The following is an 8,647-nucleotide window of genomic DNA, read 5'->3' as shown; positions in this document are numbered from 1 at the left end:
AAGAAAGAAAGAAAGAAAGAAAGAAAGAAAGAAAGAAAGAAAGAAAGGGGGTGGGGTATGACACTCTTCCATACTTAAGTGATTGGACGCCACCACTGGGCCCCATTGCTTCTGGCAGCAATTCCAGCCGTGTTCCTGGGGGTGAACACAGGATACCAGTCTGTTGACCCAGCTCTGCTAAGAGTTTATAGAACCAAATCCCAGGTGCAGACCCATGGGAGTTACTCCCTTCTCACTGTCGCCATAGTGAAGATAGGCCTGCTGGAGGAAGCTAGAACGCACTAAACAGCAAGGGCTTGCATTTGGTCTGCATTTCCGTTTTTACCCTCTGAAAGCTTTGTACTATGTCATCTGTGAGTAGTGCATTTGTAAAACTTTGGTTAAATATGACACTAAAGGATAGCTTTATAGACTTATCTCATCCATTTTGGCTTTTCCTAGGAATAGAACCATTCATGATGACAATGACCTTCAACAAGGGTTAAGCAGGCAAACTGATTGTTTTTTTTTAAAGTTTGTTCAGAACTCAACTGCTTTCATCTTCCAGCCTTTGAAGCTGATGGTTAAAAAAAAATCAAATATTTCATTCTTGACATCTTGAGGGAAGGTATATATAAATAGAAAACACATTAAAATCACTGAGCACAAGCAGAAAACAAGTGGCTCTATGTAATTACAACTGCAGAAGTAGAGATAGGAGGCAAAGCAGCTGAAGGATCCCATCCTTTGAAGCCGCTTTCTGTCAGTGAGACAGAGATGGATTTGCTGGCTTCGTGTTCGGTGATCCACAGGTAGAATTTGCCCACCACTGATTCCTTCCTTGTCACCATTTCAAATACCAGACGAAACACTGCAATCCTCAGGGGTACCCACAGCCTTCAGAGAGTCGGTGATAGTGATCACATTTCTTGTGAAGTCTTTGTTGATCCAAGAATACATATTTTGTTGTGCGAGTCTTCATAAATCAGTCTTTCCGCCCGTTTATCATCCTTGTTGCTTTTCTCTGAACACTCTCCAGTAAAACCCAACCTGCTAATAATGATGTTCACAGACCGCCATGCACCCTTCCAGGCTAAATCTCTCTCATCACATAAGAGCAGACTTGGCCTTTCTGCAGCACCTCCCCCGCCCCCCCCCCGACCTGCTGTTTCCACTTACAAAGTCCATACACTGCCAGATCCTGCATGAACCCATGATTCATTGCTATCCAGTGTAATGCCTGGGGGAGCCCCAACACTTAGTCACCTCTTAATATGCAAGAGGCACTCAGAAAAAAAAAAGTCCCCTGGATAGGGGAAGAAAGAAAAGCATTAGCTTCCTACTTGTGTCTTCCCTACATTAAGTTATTTATTACAAAAAGAACGACAGAGAAAGAGTACGCATGTTGGTCAGGGGTGGGTACAGGGAAAGAGAGGAGCCGTCAAAGGAGTCATTCACAGATTCAATCGGTTCAGCCTCTTAGGTTTGAATGACACATAGATCAACTCTCACTTAGCATAGGCAAAATGGAGTCTGGGAAACTTAAAAGATTTCCCCACAGGGGCTGAACACTTGGCTTACAAGTGAGACCATACCTGGAATCTCAGCTCCAGAGAAACCAATCCAATGACATCACTAATGGAGTCCTCCCACACTTAGAAGCTAAAGCAACTGAAACTTGGGTGTCCTAGCGGACTTGTTGATCAACGTTGCTCCTGACAAGATGCCTTAGGAAGAGGACGGTGGCAGACCAGAGGTAATCTCTCCTTTCCTGTCACCCCTAATTGCTGAGGAGCAGCTGTTAGCATTATTGAGTAGCTGCCACACAGCATTTTTTTCTGCTTATCCCTTCACATAACATCTCCTTATAAACACACTTGCTGCCAGTCCTGACAACCTGAGCTCAATTCCCAGGGCCCACACGGTGGAAGGAGAGAACCAGAGTCTACTAGCTGTTCTCTGACTTCACACACACACTAATTTCTTGAGTTAATTAAAATAGGGATTATCAGCTCAATTTTACCATGTAGAAACTGAGTCCCCCAAAAAGCTAAACACCTAAGAACCGTGCAGCAGAGCTAAGGGGCAAGGTCAGCTCTGTGAGACCGCACCCCACTTTTCTGCTGAACATAACTTGTTTCCTTGGTTTCCAAACTGTCCCATCCTTGGTGGCCGCTCCACTTTCCTGGTCTCTCTGTACTGTCTTCAGGTGTTTATTTTGTTTTATGTACATGGGTGTTTTGCGTGCAAGGATGGATCACAGGCCTACCTAGTGCCCATGGAGGCAGGAAGAGAATGTCAGCTCTCCTGGAACTGCCACTACAGATGGTTAGGAGCCATCATGTGGGTGCTGAGAAGAAAACTCAGGTCCTCTGGAAGAGTAGCAAGTGCTCTTAACTGCTGGGCCATCTTTTCAGTCCCTTTCTGAATTTTTCCCTGAGATCAAGAAATCAGAACCGAGGTATAAAAGAGGGGACCTGTCCCTCCTACTTCAACTTGGAAGTTTGTAATTTCCAAAACAATATGTTTTTTTCTCTAGAAAATTACAAATAAAGAACAATAAACCAGTGAGCAGGTCATTTACTAACAGGACTAGTTAAAACAAAAATCATCAAAACCCCCAGTTGTGGTCCCAGGATAGCCACCAGCACCCAGAGCCACTCAGTCACTTGCCCTCATGTCCAGTCTGTGTCTTCATCTTGCTCAGTTTGCATCCTGCATGTGTACACTGATAACCTCTGGCCGGAAAGGAACACATCCGATCAATACCCCATTGTACAGTAGTGTGAGCAAACACTGCAGCAAACACTTGATAAAACAAATCCCCTGAATGACCCCTCTTGCTTTTTCTTTTGTTTTGTTTTCCCAAGACAGGGCTTCTCTGTGTAGCCTTGGCTGTCCTGGAACTCAACTTTGTTGAGCAGGCTGACCTTGAACTCACAGAGATCCGCCTGCCCCTGCCGCCCCAAGTGCTGGGATTAAAGGTGTGCCCCACCGCACCTGGCCAAATTGCTCCTCTTTTACAATAAAATAAACAAACAAATAAGGCAATAAGTGAGACCAAACCCCATTACGGGTAATGCCATCCTCCAAAATTACCACGTCTTTAAGATGTAAATCCTTACAAACAAGCACTTACATTAAAAGTGTTTTAAAGAGGTAATTCCATTTGGCCTGTGAAAGACAGCACAGTCTTATGGAAATGGTGCTGGAGAAGTGGGAAGCTTTGGTGGAGGCCTGGCTTACTGGGTTCTTAGCAGGACAGTAAGGGAAGGAGTTTGGAAAGCCCCTGGGATGTGTAAAGCATTCTCCAGTACTTCTGAAATGTTAGCTGAATTTGTGGAACTGACCCTGGGTAGACCTCTCTGTATTTCCAAGCCTTGCTTTCTACATCTATAAAACAGAAACTAATAATAACTTCCTCGTCTCGGATGGCTATTGTGGGGCTCCCAACAGTGTAATATATATGAAATCATCCCTTAAGCAATAAAGCATCATGCAAAAGTAAGTGATGAAGAAAGGGAGCTGAGCCATGGTAACAGCACCAATGGTGTGGACGCTGTGCCAGCAACCAGTTGAAAAGTTAATGGCGCTTTTTTGCTATTTGTCCAGATGTCTGGGCAGATTCTCACTACTAAAGCCAAAGTCGGCCCTGGCCAAGCTTCAGGCAATCAACGGATTATTAGCAGGAGTGTGATGTGTGTTCTCTGGGTCTGGGTCTCCTGAGTGCCAAAGATGGAAAGTTCTGGCTAAAGCTATACTGTTTGGAAGAAGTTACAAAAATCCCTTGTCCTTCTGAAAGAAAATATGCCAATCCCAAATGCTACATTTTCAGGCAGTGAGCTGAGCTGAGTGGATCTGCACAAGAGTTAAGTCTTTGTTTTTTTCACTGGGGGAAATAAGACCTTCCATTCTTGCCCTTTGACCCCAGTTCTACAGCAATCAAACCAAGGCAGAAATTCGTACTTGCAAATATTTTCCAAAGATCTGACTAAGCCATTTTTAAATGTTTTCCAGTCTTTCTGTGCCTTTCCCTCCCACTGAGCACAATTAAAACGGCACCTTTTAAAGGCTATTAAAAAAGCATTGATTGGCTTAACTGTGCTAATGTCATGGCTTTAAAATAAAATTCTATTAAGTCTTTAAAATATTGCAGACAAGTGCTTTGCAGCAGCAACTCAGGACAACCGTTCTGAGGCTCCACGGCTTAGAGACACTTAGCGAGTTACTAACTGTACTTCATCCCATCATTTTGCCTTTGGTTGTTTTAAGTGTCTGGTAATTCTCTTTAAATACCTGCCTTCACACACACCAGATATCCTGTTTAGCCCATACATGTCTCCAGGCCACAGTAATGGCATCCTAAGGACAGGCACATCCATGCCGACTTGCGGTTCGCTGCTATTCCGGCACAAGGCGACAATGACGCGCTCTCCTTATATGTGATTAGCATCACGGGATAGCTTTCCTTCAAAAGAGAAATTGTCTCAGGAATTATTTCGGCTCCCGTGAAGTGCTTTGGTCCCCTTCCTGCCTGAATAGTCACTTTTATCCCTAGAGAGACCCAGGAGCCAGACAGAATAGTGCAAAATGATTTCCCCGTGTCTATATTTTTCTCTGTGTTTGGGACACACAAGTGTATCGGGGTAGATATAAAACTCAGAGAACAAGGCTCTCCTCTAAAACATCATTTCTCCCTTCTGCAGCTCCACAGAACTGTGACAGCAGTGAGTAAGGAGAGAGCCCTGGGGGCAGAAGCCGCTGCTGGAGCTCTGGAGCAGCGCCCCGGACCTCTCTGCCCTAGTCCCTCAGCCTCAGCTCGTCCCCCAGCCCTGCCCGCTCATCCTTCAGAACCAAACACGAAAGCCTCACGCTGAAATGCAACCTGCCAGGGCACCCCCCCCTCTCCCCCGGCCCCCCCCCCCCCCCCGCAGGGACTCTGAGCTCGTCACACCTGCTTCACGCCCACCCACAGCCCTGAGCTTGCTATCAGGGATGACAATCGATTTCAGAAGCCCCATAGGATAAAGAACTCATTTAAGATCGGCGCATTTGCGGGATCACTCTTAGGCAAACTCTTCCATATGTCCAAGCTAAGGCCCATGTAAACTTGTAATTTGGCATCTTTTGAACAGATGTTCTTTAAATATCGTTTTTTATGTATTCAGTGGAGTCAAGAAAACAGATGCATGTCTGTAATCCCGGAATCCAGAAGGCTGAGGTAGGAATGTCTCAGGCTTGAGACTATGTTGGGCTACAGGACTTGTATCTTGGGCTACCTAGTGAGACTCTGTGTAAAAAATAAGAGAAGGAAGGGGGCGGGGTGGAAAGGTCTCCATGTTAAGGACATGTGCTGCTCTGACCTGAGTTCGGTTCCCAGCACCCATGTCCAGCGGTTCCAAACTGCCTGTAACTCCAGCTCCCAGGGATCCGACACCCTCTGCTGCTATGTGCACACACAAGTAGCAGACAAAATGCAGGCACACGGGCATGAACGCAAATTTTAAAAGAATCATTTAAAAAAAAAAACAGGAGGAAAAAAAATAGGACAAAGAGGTCCAAAACTAGGATGAAGAGATGATTAGTGAAAATAATAAACTTCTTTGTGTGTGAATATGAATTTAAGCTCAGAGCTGCCTTTAATTCCGCTCTCTCGTTGCCATGTGTAGCACTTTTGCTGTTGTGTGTTTCGTAAACACAGCACAAATTCCATCACCTTCTATCAAAATATTTACAAAACGGTACTCCTTTCTGCAACCCCAAAGAAAGAACTCCTCTACCCTTTTCAGCTTCAGGGGCCACTCACATTCCCTTGTTCTCCGCCCCTTTCCTCCAGCTACAAAGACTGCAGCATTCTGCCATCTCTCGTGCTGGTGTCTGTCTGCTCCTTGGCCAAAAAGAATGGTTCCCCTATCAAGAACCCTATCAATGAGATTAGACTGAACCGCTTGCAAAAATCCAGGGTAAACTTTCTCATTGTAAGGACTTAATAGCATCTACATTGTCTCCTTTTTCATGCCAGCCACGTTTTTCAGTTTCCAGAGAGTGGCTGTAGTCACAATTTGGTTTTCCCTGGTGGCTTGGAATGGTCCCAACAGGTGTAAAATTAAAAGGAGCTATGATAGAATCGATCCATACAACAGCCCCCATTGCTGGCTGGTACCTCCTGGCACTTACCCCCAGATGCCTTTGCCTCCATGGTAATGGCAGTGAGGATAAAATCACTATAAGGAACACATTTTGGCTCTTTTTAAGGACACATACACAGTATTACTTTTCCTCCACAGATGAGGAGCTTGCTTGAGCCAGAGTAACAAGTCAGTGTATATTCAAATGAGGTTCACAACTGGATGGGCAACTAACCTTCAATTAGAGCAGTTCCCACCAGATATTACTTTCATGCGATATAAGAGAAATGGAAGCTGTAAAATAAAATTATCAAGGGCGAATAAAATAATCAACTGCCCCAGAATAAAGGTAAGTCAAAAGAAAAAAAAAGTGCTACTTTTATGTCTGCGGTATTAACATAGAATAGGTTCTCTCATTCAGTAGTATTTTTTGAGTGCTTAATAAATATTCCATTATGGGTTACAGGAAACACAATTCGTGGCTCCACACCTCCCAGAGCTAAGAAAAACAGATGTAAAAAAGAAACAGTAGATACTGGCTGATGTACCACGTGCTTTTATGAGCACTGCATTATTTATTTCTCCACGTGTTGTACACATATAATGACTCCTCTCACCTCCAAAGAAACAGGCTTGGAGGAAGAAAGTACCTTCCCCAAAACCCCACCCATCTTTTTTTTTTCTAGCTTGGTGGCTTTCTCTTTATTGATGTGATTATCTCCCCCCACCCCGACACAGTTTTAAGCCCTTTTATCTGTCCCCAAAAAAGAAAGGAAAGGATTGTTGAGGTTCAGAGCCCTTTGGGCAGTTAGAAAGGGAACAGAAAACAAAACAATCTTTGTATGTGACAGTGTAAAGCAATGTAAAACAGGGTGGGAATGGGGACCAACAAGGGGGAGGAAAGAAGAGCAAGCAGATACACCGGAAGCCATCAGCCATCTTCCTCACGCAGAGGCACCAGAATAGCCTGGAAGAAGTGCAGGTCCTCAAGGAGGAGGCGGTGCTTGAGCCTGAAAGGGAGATGGAGGTAAGGAGGGATGCCTCTCTCCCGTAGACCGGAACCTCAACACCCCTGGGGGACCGCAGCCTCACACACTGCAGACATCTCCATCACTGACAGGAACGTACAGAAAGATGTCCTCGTTGCACTGTGGTGGTGCCGACCCGGCAAGACAGCGGTGGGTGGAAGGACATCGCTGGCAAAGAAAAACAAGCCGTCTTCGGCACAAGGGTGGATCCACTTCATAATCAAGAAGGAAACTGACTGAGCGTGCTAGCAGAGGCCCCAGGGGGGGTTGCTGATTTGGTTGCTTTGTTTTGTTTTACCTAGGTCTCCTGTCCCCTCTTGAGGGATTTTTCCTCTATCACCAGGACCCAGTCTGGGTGTTTCTTTCACGACAGGTATTTCTTTCCTGACAGGTTTTTTTATATCCATAGACATGGACAGACAATGGCAAATAAGCCAAAACTTTAAGATCTGCAACAAAATGCATATCTAAATCAACACAAAAGGCTATGGTTACATTATGGTTATTATGAAAGAAATGTTTGTGCTGTGTCATGGCTCCCACCTGCCAGAGTGTACTGTATTATGGGTGGGTGACTGGCTGGCTGGGTCAGTATGTTTCTAGAAATGGAACCCAGGGCTTTAGGCAACTTGTAAATGCTCTCCGCTGAACTACAACCCATCCAATTTGTCACACCCTTTTAAAACTACTTAAGCGGTGTCTCTAAATAGATACATTTTTTAAATCTTTCATGTCCACATTCATTTGAAAGACATCTATGTTCTGAGTTGTTGAATCTTTGTGCACTCTATTTTGATCACTCCTTTTTAAAACTAAATCTTCTATCCACCGATAGGCATGTGCCCTACCCCTCCATCTCAGTGCCTCCTGGCCCCTTCTCCATCTGAGTTTTGATGTGCCAGCCTGGTGTGGTACATCAGTCATTTGTGACTGAGGATAGGAATGAGTCTCTAAGGATATGTTGTGCTTCAAGCAGGGGACTGTGTCTGCCACGTTCAGTGTACATTTTCTAATGCTGGGCTGGCATTAATTCGTTTTTCACCTATGACCTGAGATGCCGGGTTCTGTGTGGATATAATTCATCACACAGAAGCTGACGGCAAGTCTCTCGAAACAAGACCATGTTCTCGGTATGTCAGGGTAAGAAACGGCCCCATCTTCCCATCCTGCCCCTCATAGCCCATTATCAAGACTAGCACTCAGTTACTCAGCGTGTGCCTCTTAGAAGCTGCTCTAGAGTTTTACACAAGCCAGGCTCCTGCACTAGCGGCTATGCCCACTGAGTGGTGAAGACCTTTGGCAAGCGTTCCTACCGGCCAGCAAAGGCAGTCACGGATTGCCACACTGAGCAAGGGACTGAATCAACAATGGACCAGAAGCAAGAAAATGAAGACACTTACCCTGAAAAATGGGAAAGAACTATGTTAGAGATAAACTTAGGACACCATCAACATGGAAATATTATTATAGGGGCCAGAGAGATGGCCCAGCAGTTAAGAGAGCTGTTATACA

Source organism: Psammomys obesus, unplaced genomic scaffold (assembly GCF_907164565.1).
Source record: "Psammomys obesus unplaced genomic scaffold, mPsaObe1.curated_primary_1811, whole genome shotgun sequence".
NCBI classification, from domain to species: Eukaryota; Metazoa; Chordata; class Mammalia; order Rodentia; family Muridae; genus Psammomys; species Psammomys obesus.
This window is presented reverse-complemented; position numbering follows the sequence as displayed.